Source organism: Schistocerca nitens, unplaced genomic scaffold, assembly GCF_023898315.1.
Source record: "Schistocerca nitens isolate TAMUIC-IGC-003100 unplaced genomic scaffold, iqSchNite1.1 HiC_scaffold_313, whole genome shotgun sequence".
NCBI lineage: Eukaryota > Metazoa > Arthropoda > Insecta > Orthoptera > Acrididae > Schistocerca > Schistocerca nitens.
The window spans coordinates 1-16,651 of record NW_026045849.1 but is presented as its reverse complement, the minus strand read 5'-3'; the positions used below and the strand labels follow the sequence as shown (position 1 = coordinate 16,651).

The 16,651-nt window shown below is 51.6% G+C and overlaps 18 non-coding genes across 18 annotated transcripts; all 18 read left to right on the top strand.

Annotated features, from left to right (window-relative positions):
• Positions 1-306: 306 nt before the first annotated feature.
• Positions 307-499, top strand: LOC126226509 (U2 spliceosomal RNA). The gene has a single exon (XR_007543940.1). It is a non-coding gene; the product is annotated as a U2 spliceosomal RNA (small nuclear RNA).
• Positions 500-1,234: 735 nt separating this feature from the next.
• Positions 1,235-1,427, top strand: LOC126226508 (U2 spliceosomal RNA). The gene has a single exon (XR_007543939.1). It is a non-coding gene; the product is annotated as a U2 spliceosomal RNA (small nuclear RNA).
• A 735-nt stretch (positions 1,428-2,162) lies between these two features.
• LOC126226507 (U2 spliceosomal RNA) lies at positions 2,163-2,355 on the top strand. The gene has a single exon (XR_007543938.1). It is a non-coding gene; the product is annotated as a U2 spliceosomal RNA (small nuclear RNA).
• Positions 2,356-3,093: 738 nt separating this feature from the next.
• On the top strand, positions 3,094-3,286 carry LOC126226504 (U2 spliceosomal RNA). Its single transcript, XR_007543936.1, has one exon. It is a non-coding gene; the product is annotated as a U2 spliceosomal RNA (small nuclear RNA).
• Positions 3,287-4,021: 735 nt separating this feature from the next.
• Positions 4,022-4,214, top strand: LOC126226503 (U2 spliceosomal RNA). Its single transcript, XR_007543935.1, has one exon. It is a non-coding gene; the product is annotated as a U2 spliceosomal RNA (small nuclear RNA).
• A 735-nt stretch (positions 4,215-4,949) lies between these two features.
• On the top strand, positions 4,950-5,142 carry LOC126226502 (U2 spliceosomal RNA). The gene has a single exon (XR_007543934.1). It is a non-coding gene; the product is annotated as a U2 spliceosomal RNA (small nuclear RNA).
• A 735-nt stretch (positions 5,143-5,877) lies between these two features.
• Positions 5,878-6,070, top strand: LOC126226501 (U2 spliceosomal RNA). Its single transcript, XR_007543933.1, has one exon. It is a non-coding gene; the product is annotated as a U2 spliceosomal RNA (small nuclear RNA).
• Positions 6,071-6,805: 735 nt separating this feature from the next.
• Positions 6,806-6,998, top strand: LOC126226500 (U2 spliceosomal RNA). The gene has a single exon (XR_007543932.1). It is a non-coding gene; the product is annotated as a U2 spliceosomal RNA (small nuclear RNA).
• Positions 6,999-7,733: 735 nt separating this feature from the next.
• On the top strand, positions 7,734-7,926 carry LOC126226499 (U2 spliceosomal RNA). The gene has a single exon (XR_007543931.1). It is a non-coding gene; the product is annotated as a U2 spliceosomal RNA (small nuclear RNA).
• Positions 7,927-8,665: 739 nt separating this feature from the next.
• Positions 8,666-8,858, top strand: LOC126226498 (U2 spliceosomal RNA). Its single transcript, XR_007543930.1, has one exon. It is a non-coding gene; the product is annotated as a U2 spliceosomal RNA (small nuclear RNA).
• A 735-nt stretch (positions 8,859-9,593) lies between these two features.
• LOC126226497 (U2 spliceosomal RNA) lies at positions 9,594-9,786 on the top strand. The gene has a single exon (XR_007543929.1). It is a non-coding gene; the product is annotated as a U2 spliceosomal RNA (small nuclear RNA).
• Positions 9,787-10,521: 735 nt separating this feature from the next.
• Positions 10,522-10,714, top strand: LOC126226496 (U2 spliceosomal RNA). The gene has a single exon (XR_007543928.1). It is a non-coding gene; the product is annotated as a U2 spliceosomal RNA (small nuclear RNA).
• A 735-nt stretch (positions 10,715-11,449) lies between these two features.
• Positions 11,450-11,642, top strand: LOC126226495 (U2 spliceosomal RNA). Its single transcript, XR_007543927.1, has one exon. It is a non-coding gene; the product is annotated as a U2 spliceosomal RNA (small nuclear RNA).
• A 735-nt stretch (positions 11,643-12,377) lies between these two features.
• Positions 12,378-12,570, top strand: LOC126226512 (U2 spliceosomal RNA). Its single transcript, XR_007543943.1, has one exon. It is a non-coding gene; the product is annotated as a U2 spliceosomal RNA (small nuclear RNA).
• A 735-nt stretch (positions 12,571-13,305) lies between these two features.
• Positions 13,306-13,498, top strand: LOC126226511 (U2 spliceosomal RNA). The gene has a single exon (XR_007543942.1). It is a non-coding gene; the product is annotated as a U2 spliceosomal RNA (small nuclear RNA).
• A 735-nt stretch (positions 13,499-14,233) lies between these two features.
• Positions 14,234-14,426, top strand: LOC126226510 (U2 spliceosomal RNA). The gene has a single exon (XR_007543941.1). It is a non-coding gene; the product is annotated as a U2 spliceosomal RNA (small nuclear RNA).
• A 735-nt stretch (positions 14,427-15,161) lies between these two features.
• On the top strand, positions 15,162-15,354 carry LOC126226506 (U2 spliceosomal RNA). The gene has a single exon (XR_007543937.1). It is a non-coding gene; the product is annotated as a U2 spliceosomal RNA (small nuclear RNA).
• Positions 15,355-16,089: 735 nt separating this feature from the next.
• On the top strand, positions 16,090-16,282 carry LOC126226493 (U2 spliceosomal RNA). The gene has a single exon (XR_007543926.1). It is a non-coding gene; the product is annotated as a U2 spliceosomal RNA (small nuclear RNA).
• The last annotated feature ends 369 nt before the right edge of the window (positions 16,283-16,651 follow it).

The following is a 16,651-nucleotide window of genomic DNA, read 5'->3' as shown; positions in this document are numbered from 1 at the left end:
CGCGCCGGCCTCGCGCCGGTGTAGCTCGCGCCGGCCTGGCGCTGCTGTGGGGCGGCCGCACGGCTTCTGCACCGCCCTGGCAGCTAGCGGCGGTCAAATGGGAGTCGCCGTTTACTCTTCGACATGGACGCTAGTACTGGGCTGTTGACGATTGCTCTCGTGAATTGTCGTTCCTTCCGGCACTTGCTTTTGCGATGTTTTCGACGGTCGCCTGTTGCCATATCGGCCCGTACCACCGTGTGTCACTCCCACATGTGGAGCGCACACGCTGCAAGCATTTAGGCCCTTCCACTGCGGGTTTTCCTTATCGCTTCTCGGCCTTTTGGCTAAGATCAAAGTGTAGTATCTGTTCTTATCAGCTTAATATCTGATACGTCCTGCATCGCAGGACCAGAATATTAAACTCATTTTTGGCTCATGACGGAGTGCTAGGGGCTTGCTCCACCTCTGTCGCGGGTTGGCCCGGCATTGCAGTACCGCCGGGATCGGCCCACCTAAAATTAATTAAAACACAGCCTGAAATGGGTTAATATTCTGCAGTGGTCAGATATTCCGCTGATAGCAAAACTTGTCGTAGTTGTCGATGTGCCCAGTAGTTAGCTGCTTACACACCACGTACTCTTTAAATTAATTTTAGATTATCGCAAGTATTCAATTTTTTTTTTTTTTTTTTTTGCCTTTAGCCGGACCCCTCTTGCAGCCGCATTACACCAGGCTGGCAATTTATGGGGGCACACAACAGTGCCTTCAGATGCCTCGTTGGCGTCTCTTATGGTCCGGCCACAGATAATTTTAATTAAATTTTTTGGAGTTATAACCTTAGCTCCTCGCGAACGTCGTCGTCGCCGCCGCACGCACGCAGAATACGTGTGTACACACACATATGCAGTAGGCGGTGGACGATGTAAGCACTCGGCTAGGTGTAGCTCGCGCCGGCCTCGCGCCGGTGTAGCTCGCGCCGGCCTGGCGCTGCTGTGGGGCGGCCGCACGGCTTCTGCACCGCCCTGGCAGCTAGCGGCGGTCAAATGGGAGTCGCCGTTTACTCTTCGACATGGACGCTAGTACTGGGCTGTTGACGATTGCTCTCGTGAATTGTCGTTCCTTCCGGCACTTGCTTTTGCGATGTTTTCGACGGTCGCCTGTTGCCATATCGGCCCGTACCACCGTGTGTCACTCCCACATGTGGAGCGCACACGCTGCAAGCATTTAGGCCCTTCCACTGCGGGTTTTCCTTATCGCTTCTCGGCCTTTTGGCTAAGATCAAAGTGTAGTATCTGTTCTTATCAGCTTAATATCTGATACGTCCTGCATCGCAGGACCAGAATATTAAACTCATTTTTGGCTCATGACGGAGTGCTAGGGGCTTGCTCCACCTCTGTCGCGGGTTGGCCCGGCATTGCAGTACCGCCGGGATCGGCCCACCTAAAATTAATTAAAACACAGCCTGAAATGGGTTAATATTCTGCAGTGGTCAGATATTCCGCTGATAGCAAAACTTGTCGTAGTTGTCGATGTGCCCAGTAGTTAGCTGCTTACACACCACGTACTCTTTAAATTAATTTTAGATTATCGCAAGTATTCAATTTTTTTTTTTTTTTTTTTTGCCTTTAGCCGGACCCCTCTTGCAGCCGCATTACACCAGGCTGGCAATTTATGGGGGCACACAACAGTGCCTTCAGATGCCTCGTTGGCGTCTCTTATGGTCCGGCCACAGATAATTTTAATTAAATTTTTTGGAGTTATAACCTTAGCTCCTCGCGAACGTCGTCGTCGCCGCCGCACGCACGCAGAATACGTGTGTACACACACATATGCAGTAGGCGGTGGACGATGTAAGCACTCGGCTAGGTGTAGCTCGCGCCGGCCTCGCGCCGGTGTAGCTCGCGCCGGCCTGGCGCTGCTGTGGGGCGGCCGCACGGCTTCTGCACCGCCCTGGCAGCTAGCGGCGGTCAAATGGGAGTCGCCGTTTACTCTTCGACATGGACGCTAGTACTGGGCTGTTGACGATTGCTCTCGTGAATTGTCGTTCCTTCCGGCACTTGCTTTTGCGATGTTTTCGACGGTCGCCTGTTGCCATATCGGCCCGTACCACCGTGTGTCACTCCCACATGTGGAGCGCACACGCTGCAAGCATTTAGGCCCTTCCACTGCGGGTTTTCCTTATCGCTTCTCGGCCTTTTGGCTAAGATCAAAGTGTAGTATCTGTTCTTATCAGCTTAATATCTGATACGTCCTGCATCGCAGGACCAGAATATTAAACTCATTTTTGGCTCATGACGGAGTGCTAGGGGCTTGCTCCACCTCTGTCGCGGGTTGGCCCGGCATTGCAGTACCGCCGGGATCGGCCCACCTAAAATTAATTAAAACACAGCCTGAAATGGGTTAATATTCTGCAGTGGTCAGATATTCCGCTGATAGCAAAACTTGTCGTAGTTGTCGATGTGCCCAGTAGTTAGCTGCTTACACACCACGTACTCTTTAAATTAATTTTAGATTATCGCAAGTATTCAATTTTTTTTTTTTTTTTTTTTGCCTTTAGCCGGACCCCTCTTGCAGCCGCATTACACCAGGCTGGCAATTTATGGGGGCACACAACAGTGCCTTCAGATGCCTCGTTGGCGTCTCTTATGGTCCGGCCACAGATAATTTTAATTAAATTTTTTGGAGTTATAACCTTAGCTCCTCGCGAACGTCGTCGTCGCCGCCGCCGCACGCACGCAGAATACGTGTGTACACACACATATGCAGTAGGCGGTGGACGATGTAAGCACTCGGCTAGGTGTAGCTCGCGCCGGCCTCGCGCCGGTGTAGCTCGCGCCGGCCTGGCGCTGCTGTGGGGCGGCCGCACGGCTTCTGCACCGCCCTGGCAGCTAGCGGCGGTCAAATGGGAGTCGCCGTTTACTCTTCGACATGGACGCTAGTACTGGGCTGTTGACGATTGCTCTCGTGAATTGTCGTTCCTTCCGGCACTTGCTTTTGCGATGTTTTCGACGGTCGCCTGTTGCCATATCGGCCCGTACCACCGTGTGTCACTCCCACATGTGGAGCGCACACGCTGCAAGCATTTAGGCCCTTCCACTGCGGGTTTTCCTTATCGCTTCTCGGCCTTTTGGCTAAGATCAAAGTGTAGTATCTGTTCTTATCAGCTTAATATCTGATACGTCCTGCATCGCAGGACCAGAATATTAAACTCATTTTTGGCTCATGACGGAGTGCTAGGGGCTTGCTCCACCTCTGTCGCGGGTTGGCCCGGCATTGCAGTACCGCCGGGATCGGCCCACCTAAAATTAATTAAAACACAGCCTGAAATGGGTTAATATTCTGCAGTGGTCAGATATTCCGCTGATAGCAAAACTTGTCGTAGTTGTCGATGTGCCCAGTAGTTAGCTGCTTACACACCACGTACTCTTTAAATTAATTTTAGATTATCGCAAGTATTCAATTTTTTTTTTTTTTTTTTTTGCCTTTAGCCGGACCCCTCTTGCAGCCGCATTACACCAGGCTGGCAATTTATGGGGGCACACAACAGTGCCTTCAGATGCCTCGTTGGCGTCTCTTATGGTCCGGCCACAGATAATTTTAATTAAATTTTTTGGAGTTATAACCTTAGCTCCTCGCGAACGTCGTCGTCGCCGCCGCACGCACGCAGAATACGTGTGTACACACACATATGCAGTAGGCGGTGGACGATGTAAGCACTCGGCTAGGTGTAGCTCGCGCCGGCCTCGCGCCGGTGTAGCTCGCGCCGGCCTGGCGCTGCTGTGGGGCGGCCGCACGGCTTCTGCACCGCCCTGGCAGCTAGCGGCGGTCAAATGGGAGTCGCCGTTTACTCTTCGACATGGACGCTAGTACTGGGCTGTTGACGATTGCTCTCGTGAATTGTCGTTCCTTCCGGCACTTGCTTTTGCGATGTTTTCGACGGTCGCCTGTTGCCATATCGGCCCGTACCACCGTGTGTCACTCCCACATGTGGAGCGCACACGCTGCAAGCATTTAGGCCCTTCCACTGCGGGTTTTCCTTATCGCTTCTCGGCCTTTTGGCTAAGATCAAAGTGTAGTATCTGTTCTTATCAGCTTAATATCTGATACGTCCTGCATCGCAGGACCAGAATATTAAACTCATTTTTGGCTCATGACGGAGTGCTAGGGGCTTGCTCCACCTCTGTCGCGGGTTGGCCCGGCATTGCAGTACCGCCGGGATCGGCCCACCTAAAATTAATTAAAACACAGCCTGAAATGGGTTAATATTCTGCAGTGGTCAGATATTCCGCTGATAGCAAAACTTGTCGTAGTTGTCGATGTGCCCAGTAGTTAGCTGCTTACACACCACGTACTCTTTAAATTAATTTTAGATTATCGCAAGTATTCAATTTTTTTTTTTTTTTTTTTTGCCTTTAGCCGGACCCCTCTTGCAGCCGCATTACACCAGGCTGGCAATTTATGGGGGCACACAACAGTGCCTTCAGATGCCTCGTTGGCGTCTCTTATGGTCCGGCCACAGATAATTTTAATTAAATTTTTTGGAGTTATAACCTTAGCTCCTCGCGAACGTCGTCGTCGCCGCCGCACGCACGCAGAATACGTGTGTACACACACATATGCAGTAGGCGGTGGACGATGTAAGCACTCGGCTAGGTGTAGCTCGCGCCGGCCTCGCGCCGGTGTAGCTCGCGCCGGCCTGGCGCTGCTGTGGGGCGGCCGCACGGCTTCTGCACCGCCCTGGCAGCTAGCGGCGGTCAAATGGGAGTCGCCGTTTACTCTTCGACATGGACGCTAGTACTGGGCTGTTGACGATTGCTCTCGTGAATTGTCGTTCCTTCCGGCACTTGCTTTTGCGATGTTTTCGACGGTCGCCTGTTGCCATATCGGCCCGTACCACCGTGTGTCACTCCCACATGTGGAGCGCACACGCTGCAAGCATTTAGGCCCTTCCACTGCGGGTTTTCCTTATCGCTTCTCGGCCTTTTGGCTAAGATCAAAGTGTAGTATCTGTTCTTATCAGCTTAATATCTGATACGTCCTGCATCGCAGGACCAGAATATTAAACTCATTTTTGGCTCATGACGGAGTGCTAGGGGCTTGCTCCACCTCTGTCGCGGGTTGGCCCGGCATTGCAGTACCGCCGGGATCGGCCCACCTAAAATTAATTAAAACACAGCCTGAAATGGGTTAATATTCTGCAGTGGTCAGATATTCCGCTGATAGCAAAACTTGTCGTAGTTGTCGATGTGCCCAGTAGTTAGCTGCTTACACACCACGTACTCTTTAAATTAATTTTAGATTATCGCAAGTATTCAATTTTTTTTTTTTTTTTTTTTGCCTTTAGCCGGACCCCTCTTGCAGCCGCATTACACCAGGCTGGCAATTTATGGGGGCACACAACAGTGCCTTCAGATGCCTCGTTGGCGTCTCTTATGGTCCGGCCACAGATAATTTTAATTAAATTTTTTGGAGTTATAACCTTAGCTCCTCGCGAACGTCGTCGTCGCCGCCGCACGCACGCAGAATACGTGTGTACACACACATATGCAGTAGGCGGTGGACGATGTAAGCACTCGGCTAGGTGTAGCTCGCGCCGGCCTCGCGCCGGTGTAGCTCGCGCCGGCCTGGCGCTGCTGTGGGGCGGCCGCACGGCTTCTGCACCGCCCTGGCAGCTAGCGGCGGTCAAATGGGAGTCGCCGTTTACTCTTCGACATGGACGCTAGTACTGGGCTGTTGACGATTGCTCTCGTGAATTGTCGTTCCTTCCGGCACTTGCTTTTGCGATGTTTTCGACGGTCGCCTGTTGCCATATCGGCCCGTACCACCGTGTGTCACTCCCACATGTGGAGCGCACACGCTGCAAGCATTTAGGCCCTTCCACTGCGGGTTTTCCTTATCGCTTCTCGGCCTTTTGGCTAAGATCAAAGTGTAGTATCTGTTCTTATCAGCTTAATATCTGATACGTCCTGCATCGCAGGACCAGAATATTAAACTCATTTTTGGCTCATGACGGAGTGCTAGGGGCTTGCTCCACCTCTGTCGCGGGTTGGCCCGGCATTGCAGTACCGCCGGGATCGGCCCACCTAAAATTAATTAAAACACAGCCTGAAATGGGTTAATATTCTGCAGTGGTCAGATATTCCGCTGATAGCAAAACTTGTCGTAGTTGTCGATGTGCCCAGTAGTTAGCTGCTTACACACCACGTACTCTTTAAATTAATTTTAGATTATCGCAAGTATTCAATTTTTTTTTTTTTTTTTTTTGCCTTTAGCCGGACCCCTCTTGCAGCCGCATTACACCAGGCTGGCAATTTATGGGGGCACACAACAGTGCCTTCAGATGCCTCGTTGGCGTCTCTTATGGTCCGGCCACAGATAATTTTAATTAAATTTTTTGGAGTTATAACCTTAGCTCCTCGCGAACGTCGTCGTCGCCGCCGCACGCACGCAGAATACGTGTGTACACACACATATGCAGTAGGCGGTGGACGATGTAAGCACTCGGCTAGGTGTAGCTCGCGCCGGCCTCGCGCCGGTGTAGCTCGCGCCGGCCTGGCGCTGCTGTGGGGCGGCCGCACGGCTTCTGCACCGCCCTGGCAGCTAGCGGCGGTCAAATGGGAGTCGCCGTTTACTCTTCGACATGGACGCTAGTACTGGGCTGTTGACGATTGCTCTCGTGAATTGTCGTTCCTTCCGGCACTTGCTTTTGCGATGTTTTCGACGGTCGCCTGTTGCCATATCGGCCCGTACCACCGTGTGTCACTCCCACATGTGGAGCGCACACGCTGCAAGCATTTAGGCCCTTCCACTGCGGGTTTTCCTTATCGCTTCTCGGCCTTTTGGCTAAGATCAAAGTGTAGTATCTGTTCTTATCAGCTTAATATCTGATACGTCCTGCATCGCAGGACCAGAATATTAAACTCATTTTTGGCTCATGACGGAGTGCTAGGGGCTTGCTCCACCTCTGTCGCGGGTTGGCCCGGCATTGCAGTACCGCCGGGATCGGCCCACCTAAAATTAATTAAAACACAGCCTGAAATGGGTTAATATTCTGCAGTGGTCAGATATTCCGCTGATAGCAAAACTTGTCGTAGTTGTCGATGTGCCCAGTAGTTAGCTGCTTACACACCACGTACTCTTTAAATTAATTTTAGATTATCGCAAGTATTCAATTTTTTTTTTTTTTTTTTTTGCCTTTAGCCGGACCCCTCTTGCAGCCGCATTACACCAGGCTGGCAATTTATGGGGGCACACAACAGTGCCTTCAGATGCCTCGTTGGCGTCTCTTATGGTCCGGCCACAGATAATTTTAATTAAATTTTTTGGAGTTATAACCTTAGCTCCTCGCGAACGTCGTCGTCGCCGCCGCACGCACGCAGAATACGTGTGTACACACACATATGCAGTAGGCGGTGGACGATGTAAGCACTCGGCTAGGTGTAGCTCGCGCCGGCCTCGCGCCGGTGTAGCTCGCGCCGGCCTGGCGCTGCTGTGGGGCGGCCGCACGGCTTCTGCACCGCCCTGGCAGCTAGCGGCGGTCAAATGGGAGTCGCCGTTTACTCTTCGACATGGACGCTAGTACTGGGCTGTTGACGATTGCTCTCGTGAATTGTCGTTCCTTCCGGCACTTGCTTTTGCGATGTTTTCGACGGTCGCCTGTTGCCATATCGGCCCGTACCACCGTGTGTCACTCCCACATGTGGAGCGCACACGCTGCAAGCATTTAGGCCCTTCCACTGCGGGTTTTCCTTATCGCTTCTCGGCCTTTTGGCTAAGATCAAAGTGTAGTATCTGTTCTTATCAGCTTAATATCTGATACGTCCTGCATCGCAGGACCAGAATATTAAACTCATTTTTGGCTCATGACGGAGTGCTAGGGGCTTGCTCCACCTCTGTCGCGGGTTGGCCCGGCATTGCAGTACCGCCGGGATCGGCCCACCTAAAATTAATTAAAACACAGCCTGAAATGGGTTAATATTCTGCAGTGGTCAGATATTCCGCTGATAGCAAAACTTGTCGTAGTTGTCGATGTGCCCAGTAGTTAGCTGCTTACACACCACGTACTCTTTAAATTAATTTTAGATTATCGCAAGTATTCAATTTTTTTTTTGTTTTTTTTTTGCCTTTAGCCGGACCCCTCTTGCAGCCGCATTACACCAGGCTGGCAATTTATGGGGGCACACAACAGTGCCTTCAGATGCCTCGTTGGCGTCTCTTATGGTCCGGCCACAGATAATTTTAATTAAATTTTTTGGAGTTATAACCTTAGCTCCTCGCGAACGTCGTCGTCGCCGCCGCCGCACGCACGCAGAATACGTGTGTACACACACATATGCAGTAGGCGGTGGACGATGTAAGCACTCGGCTAGGTGTAGCTCGCGCCGGCCTCGCGCCGGTGTAGCTCGCGCCGGCCTGGCGCTGCTGTGGGGCGGCCGCACGGCTTCTGCACCGCCCTGGCAGCTAGCGGCGGTCAAATGGGAGTCGCCGTTTACTCTTCGACATGGACGCTAGTACTGGGCTGTTGACGATTGCTCTCGTGAATTGTCGTTCCTTCCGGCACTTGCTTTTGCGATGTTTTCGACGGTCGCCTGTTGCCATATCGGCCCGTACCACCGTGTGTCACTCCCACATGTGGAGCGCACACGCTGCAAGCATTTAGGCCCTTCCACTGCGGGTTTTCCTTATCGCTTCTCGGCCTTTTGGCTAAGATCAAAGTGTAGTATCTGTTCTTATCAGCTTAATATCTGATACGTCCTGCATCGCAGGACCAGAATATTAAACTCATTTTTGGCTCATGACGGAGTGCTAGGGGCTTGCTCCACCTCTGTCGCGGGTTGGCCCGGCATTGCAGTACCGCCGGGATCGGCCCACCTAAAATTAATTAAAACACAGCCTGAAATGGGTTAATATTCTGCAGTGGTCAGATATTCCGCTGATAGCAAAACTTGTCGTAGTTGTCGATGTGCCCAGTAGTTAGCTGCTTACACACCACGTACTCTTTAAATTAATTTTAGATTATCGCAAGTATTCAATTTTTTTTTTTTTTTTTTTTGCCTTTAGCCGGACCCCTCTTGCAGCCGCATTACACCAGGCTGGCAATTTATGGGGGCACACAACAGTGCCTTCAGATGCCTCGTTGGCGTCTCTTATGGTCCGGCCACAGATAATTTTAATTAAATTTTTTGGAGTTATAACCTTAGCTCCTCGCGAACGTCGTCGTCGCCGCCGCACGCACGCAGAATACGTGTGTACACACACATATGCAGTAGGCGGTGGACGATGTAAGCACTCGGCTAGGTGTAGCTCGCGCCGGCCTCGCGCCGGTGTAGCTCGCGCCGGCCTGGCGCTGCTGTGGGGCGGCCGCACGGCTTCTGCACCGCCCTGGCAGCTAGCGGCGGTCAAATGGGAGTCGCCGTTTACTCTTCGACATGGACGCTAGTACTGGGCTGTTGACGATTGCTCTCGTGAATTGTCGTTCCTTCCGGCACTTGCTTTTGCGATGTTTTCGACGGTCGCCTGTTGCCATATCGGCCCGTACCACCGTGTGTCACTCCCACATGTGGAGCGCACACGCTGCAAGCATTTAGGCCCTTCCACTGCGGGTTTTCCTTATCGCTTCTCGGCCTTTTGGCTAAGATCAAAGTGTAGTATCTGTTCTTATCAGCTTAATATCTGATACGTCCTGCATCGCAGGACCAGAATATTAAACTCATTTTTGGCTCATGACGGAGTGCTAGGGGCTTGCTCCACCTCTGTCGCGGGTTGGCCCGGCATTGCAGTACCGCCGGGATCGGCCCACCTAAAATTAATTAAAACACAGCCTGAAATGGGTTAATATTCTGCAGTGGTCAGATATTCCGCTGATAGCAAAACTTGTCGTAGTTGTCGATGTGCCCAGTAGTTAGCTGCTCACACACCACGTACTCTTTAAATTAATTTTAGATTATCGCAAGTATTCAATTTTTTTTTTTTTTTTTTTTGCCTTTAGCCGGACCCCTCTTGCAGCCGCATTACACCAGGCTGGCAATTTATGGGGGCACACAACAGTGCCTTCAGATGCCTCGTTGGCGTCTCTTATGGTCCGGCCACAGATAATTTTAATTAAATTTTTTGGAGTTATAACCTTAGCTCCTCGCGAACGTCGTCGTCGCCGCCGCACGCACGCAGAATACGTGTGTACACACACATATGCAGTAGGCGGTGGACGATGTAAGCACTCGGCTAGGTGTAGCTCGCGCCGGCCTCGCGCCGGTGTAGCTCGCGCCGGCCTGGCGCTGCTGTGGGGCGGCCGCACGGCTTCTGCACCGCCCTGGCAGCTAGCGGCGGTCAAATGGGAGTCGCCGTTTACTCTTCGACATGGACGCTAGTACTGGGCTGTTGACGATTGCTCTCGTGAATTGTCGTTCCTTCCGGCACTTGCTTTTGCGATGTTTTCGACGGTCGCCTGTTGCCATATCGGCCCGTACCACCGTGTGTCACTCCCACATGTGGAGCGCACACGCTGCAAGCATTTAGGCCCTTCCACTGCGGGTTTTCCTTATCGCTTCTCGGCCTTTTGGCTAAGATCAAAGTGTAGTATCTGTTCTTATCAGCTTAATATCTGATACGTCCTGCATCGCAGGACCAGAATATTAAACTCATTTTTGGCTCATGACGGAGTGCTAGGGGCTTGCTCCACCTCTGTCGCGGGTTGGCCCGGCATTGCAGTACCGCCGGGATCGGCCCACCTAAAATTAATTAAAACACAGCCTGAAATGGGTTAATATTCTGCAGTGGTCAGATATTCCGCTGATAGCAAAACTTGTCGTAGTTGTCGATGTGCCCAGTAGTTAGCTGCTTACACACCACGTACTCTTTAAATTAATTTTAGATTATCGCAAGTATTCAATTTTTTTTTTTTTTTTTTTTGCCTTTAGCCGGACCCCTCTTGCAGCCGCATTACACCAGGCTGGCAATTTATGGGGGCACACAACAGTGCCTTCAGATGCCTCGTTGGCGTCTCTTATGGTCCGGCCACAGATAATTTTAATTAAATTTTTTGGAGTTATAACCTTAGCTCCTCGCGAACGTCGTCGTCGCCGCCGCACGCACGCAGAATACGTGTGTACACACACATATGCAGTAGGCGGTGGACGATGTAAGCACTCGGCTAGGTGTAGCTCGCGCCGGCCTCGCGCCGGTGTAGCTCGCGCCGGCCTGGCGCTGCTGTGGGGCGGCCGCACGGCTTCTGCACCGCCCTGGCAGCTAGCGGCGGTCAAATGGGAGTCGCCGTTTACTCTTCGACATGGACGCTAGTACTGGGCTGTTGACGATTGCTCTCGTGAATTGTCGTTCCTTCCGGCACTTGCTTTTGCGATGTTTTCGACGGTCGCCTGTTGCCATATCGGCCCGTACCACCGTGTGTCACTCCCACATGTGGAGCGCACACGCTGCAAGCATTTAGGCCCTTCCACTGCGGGTTTTCCTTATCGCTTCTCGGCCTTTTGGCTAAGATCAAAGTGTAGTATCTGTTCTTATCAGCTTAATATCTGATACGTCCTGCATCGCAGGACCAGAATATTAAACTCATTTTTGGCTCATGACGGAGTGCTAGGGGCTTGCTCCACCTCTGTCGCGGGTTGGCCCGGCATTGCAGTACCGCCGGGATCGGCCCACCTAAAATTAATTAAAACACAGCCTGAAATGGGTTAATATTCTGCAGTGGTCAGATATTCCGCTGATAGCAAAACTTGTCGTAGTTGTCGATGTGCCCAGTAGTTAGCTGCTTACACACCACGTACTCTTTAAATTAATTTTAGATTATCGCAAGTATTCAATTTTTTTTTTTTTTTTTTTTGCCTTTAGCCGGACCCCTCTTGCAGCCGCATTACACCAGGCTGGCAATTTATGGGGGCACACAACAGTGCCTTCAGATGCCTCGTTGGCGTCTCTTATGGTCCGGCCACAGATAATTTTAATTAAATTTTTTGGAGTTATAACCTTAGCTCCTCGCGAACGTCGTCGTCGCCGCCGCACGCACGCAGAATACGTGTGTACACACACATATGCAGTAGGCGGTGGACGATGTAAGCACTCGGCTAGGTGTAGCTCGCGCCGGCCTCGCGCCGGTGTAGCTCGCGCCGGCCTGGCGCTGCTGTGGGGCGGCCGCACGGCTTCTGCACCGCCCTGGCAGCTAGCGGCGGTCAAATGGGAGTCGCCGTTTACTCTTCGACATGGACGCTAGTACTGGGCTGTTGACGATTGCTCTCGTGAATTGTCGTTCCTTCCGGCACTTGCTTTTGCGATGTTTTCGACGGTCGCCTGTTGCCATATCGGCCCGTACCACCGTGTGTCACTCCCACATGTGGAGCGCACACGCTGCAAGCATTTAGGCCCTTCCACTGCGGGTTTTCCTTATCGCTTCTCGGCCTTTTGGCTAAGATCAAAGTGTAGTATCTGTTCTTATCAGCTTAATATCTGATACGTCCTGCATCGCAGGACCAGAATATTAAACTCATTTTTGGCTCATGACGGAGTGCTAGGGGCTTGCTCCACCTCTGTCGCGGGTTGGCCCGGCATTGCAGTACCGCCGGGATCGGCCCACCTAAAATTAATTAAAACACAGCCTGAAATGGGTTAATATTCTGCAGTGGTCAGATATTCCGCTGATAGCAAAACTTGTCGTAGTTGTCGATGTGCCCAGTAGTTAGCTGCTTACACACCACGTACTCTTTAAATTAATTTTAGATTATCGCAAGTATTCAATTTTTTTTTTTTTTTTTTTTGCCTTTAGCCGGACCCCTCTTGCAGCCGCATTACACCAGGCTGGCAATTTATGGGGGCACACAACAGTGCCTTCAGATGCCTCGTTGGCGTCTCTTATGGTCCGGCCACAGATAATTTTAATTAAATTTTTTGGAGTTATAACCTTAGCTCCTCGCGAACGTCGTCGTCGCCGCCGCACGCACGCAGAATACGTGTGTACACACACATATGCAGTAGGCGGTGGACGATGTAAGCACTCGGCTAGGTGTAGCTCGCGCCGGCCTCGCGCCGGTGTAGCTCGCGCCGGCCTGGCGCTGCTGTGGGGCGGCCGCACGGCTTCTGCACCGCCCTGGCAGCTAGCGGCGGTCAAATGGGAGTCGCCGTTTACTCTTCGACATGGACGCTAGTACTGGGCTGTTGACGATTGCTCTCGTGAATTGTCGTTCCTTCCGGCACTTGCTTTTGCGATGTTTTCGACGGTCGCCTGTTGCCATATCGGCCCGTACCACCGTGTGTCACTCCCACATGTGGAGCGCACACGCTGCAAGCATTTAGGCCCTTCCACTGCGGGTTTTCCTTATCGCTTCTCGGCCTTTTGGCTAAGATCAAAGTGTAGTATCTGTTCTTATCAGCTTAATATCTGATACGTCCTGCATCGCAGGACCAGAATATTAAACTCATTTTTGGCTCATGACGGAGTGCTAGGGGCTTGCTCCACCTCTGTCGCGGGTTGGCCCGGCATTGCAGTACCGCCGGGATCGGCCCACCTAAAATTAATTAAAACACAGCCTGAAATGGGTTAATATTCTGCAGTGGTCAGATATTCCGCTGATAGCAAAACTTGTCGTAGTTGTCGATGTGCCCAGTAGTTAGCTGCTTACACACCACGTACTCTTTAAATTAATTTTAGATTATCGCAAGTATTCAATTTTTTTTTTTTTTTTTTTTGCCTTTAGCCGGACCCCTCTTGCAGCCGCATTACACCAGGCTGGCAATTTATGGGGGCACACAACAGTGCCTTCAGATGCCTCGTTGGCGTCTCTTATGGTCCGGCCACAGATAATTTTAATTAAATTTTTTGGAGTTATAACCTTAGCTCCTCGCGAACGTCGTCGTCGCCGCCGCACGCACGCAGAATACGTGTGTACACACACATATGCAGTAGGCGGTGGACGATGTAAGCACTCGGCTAGGTGTAGCTCGCGCCGGCCTCGCGCCGGTGTAGCTCGCGCCGGCCTGGCGCTGCTGTGGGGCGGCCGCACGGCTTCTGCACCGCCCTGGCAGCTAGCGGCGGTCAAATGGGAGTCGCCGTTTACTCTTCGACATGGACGCTAGTACTGGGCTGTTGACGATTGCTCTCGTGAATTGTCGTTCCTTCCGGCACTTGCTTTTGCGATGTTTTCGACGGTCGCCTGTTGCCATATCGGCCCGTACCACCGTGTGTCACTCCCACATGTGGAGCGCACACGCTGCAAGCATTTAGGCCCTTCCACTGCGGGTTTTCCTTATCGCTTCTCGGCCTTTTGGCTAAGATCAAAGTGTAGTATCTGTTCTTATCAGCTTAATATCTGATACGTCCTGCATCGCAGGACCAGAATATTAAACTCATTTTTGGCTCATGACGGAGTGCTAGGGGCTTGCTCCACCTCTGTCGCGGGTTGGCCCGGCATTGCAGTACCGCCGGGATCGGCCCACCTAAAATTAATTAAAACACAGCCTGAAATGGGTTAATATTCTGCAGTGGTCAGATATTCCGCTGATAGCAAAACTTGTCGTAGTTGTCGATGTGCCCAGTAGTTAGCTGCTCACACACCACGTACTCTTTAAATTAATTTTAGATTATCGCAAGTATTCAATTTTTTTTTTTTTTTTTTTTGCCTTTAGCCGGACCCCTCTTGCAGCCGCATTACACCAGGCTGGCAATTTATGGGGGCACACAACAGTGCCTTCAGATGCCTCGTTGGCGTCTCTTATGGTCCGGCCACAGATAATTTTAATTAAATTTTTTGGAGTTATAACCTTAGCTCCTCGCGAACGTCGTCGTCGCCGCCGCACGCACGCAGAATACGTGTGTACACACACATATGCAGTAGGCGGTGGACGATGTAAGCACTCGGCTAGGTGTAGCTCGCGCCGGCCTCGCGCCGGTGTAGCTCGCGCCGGCCTGGCGCTGCTGTGGGGCGGCCGCACGGCTTCTGCACCGCCCTGGCAGCTAGCGGCGGTCAAATGGGAGTCGCCGTTTACTCTTCGACATGGACGCTAGTACTGGGCTGTTGACGATTGCTCTCGTGAATTGTCGTTCCTTCCGGCACTTGCTTTTGCGATGTTTTCGACGGTCGCCTGTTGCCATATCGGCCCGTACCACCGTGTGTCACTCCCACATGTGGAGCGCACACGCTGCAAGCATTTAGGCCCTTCCACTGCGGGTTTTCCTTATCGCTTCTCGGCCTTTTGGCTAAGATCAAAGTGTAGTATCTGTTCTTATCAGCTTAATATCTGATACGTCCTGCATCGCAGGACCAGAATATTAAACTCATTTTTGGCTCATGACGGAGTGCTAGGGGCTTGCTCCACCTCTGTCGCGGGTTGGCCCGGCATTGCAGTACCGCCGGGATCGGCCCACCTAAAATTAATTAAAACACAGCCTGAAATGGGTTAATATTCTGCAGTGGTCAGATATTCCGCTGATAGCAAAACTTGTCGTAGTTGTCGATGTGCCCAGTAGTTAGCTGCTTACACACCACGTACTCTTTAAATTAATTTTAGATTATCGCAAGTATTCAATTTTTTTTTTTTTTTTTTTTGCCTTTAGCCGGACCCCTCTTGCAGCCGCATTACACCAGGCTGGCAATTTATGGGGGCACACAACAGTGCCTTCAGATGCCTCGTTGGCGTCTCTTATGGTCCGGCCACAGATAATTTTAATTAAATTTTTTGGAGTTATAACCTTAGCTCCTCGCGAACGTCGTCGTCGCCGCCGCACGCACGCAGAATACGTGTGTACACACACATATGCAGTAGGCGGTGGACGATGTAAGCACTCGGCTAGGTGTAGCTCGCGCCGGCCTCGCGCCGGTGTAGCTCGCGCCGGCCTGGCGCTGCTGTGGGGCGGCCGCACGGCTTCTGCACCGCCCTGGCAGCTAGCGGCGGTCAAATGGGAGTCGCCGTTTACTCTTCGACATGGACGCTAGTACTGGGCTGTTGACGATTGCTCTCGTGAATTGTCGTTCCTTCCGGCACTTGCTTTTGCGATGTTTTCGACGGTCGCCTGTTGCCATATCGGCCCGTACCACCGTGTGTCACTCCCACATGTGGAGCGCACACGCTGCAAGCATTTAGGCCCTTCCACTGCGGGTTTTCCTTATCGCTTCTCGGCCTTTTGGCTAAGATCAAAGTGTAGTATCTGTTCTTATCAGCTTAATATCTGATACGTCCTGCATCGCAGGACCAGAATATTAAACTCATTTTTGGCTCATGACGGAGTGCTAGGGGCTTGCTCCACCTCTGTCGCGGGTTGGCCCGGCATTGCAGTACCGCCGGGATCGGCCCACCTAAAATTAATTAAAACACAGCCTGAAATGGGTTAATATTCTGCAGTGGTCAGATATTCCGCTGATAGCAAAACTTGTCGTAGTTGTCGATGTGCCCAGTAGTTAGCTGCTTACACACCACGTACTCTTTAAATTAATTTTAGATTATCGCAAGTATTCAATTTTTTTTTTTTTTTTTTTTGCCTTTAGCCGGACCCCTCTTGCAGCCGCATTACACCAGGCTGGCAATTTATGGGGGCACACAACAGTGCCTTCAGATGCCTCGTTGGCGTCTCTTATGGTCCGGCCACAGATAATTTTAATTAAATTTTTTGGAGTTATAACCTTAGCTCCTCGCGAACGTCGTCGTCGCCGCCGCACGCACGCAGAATACG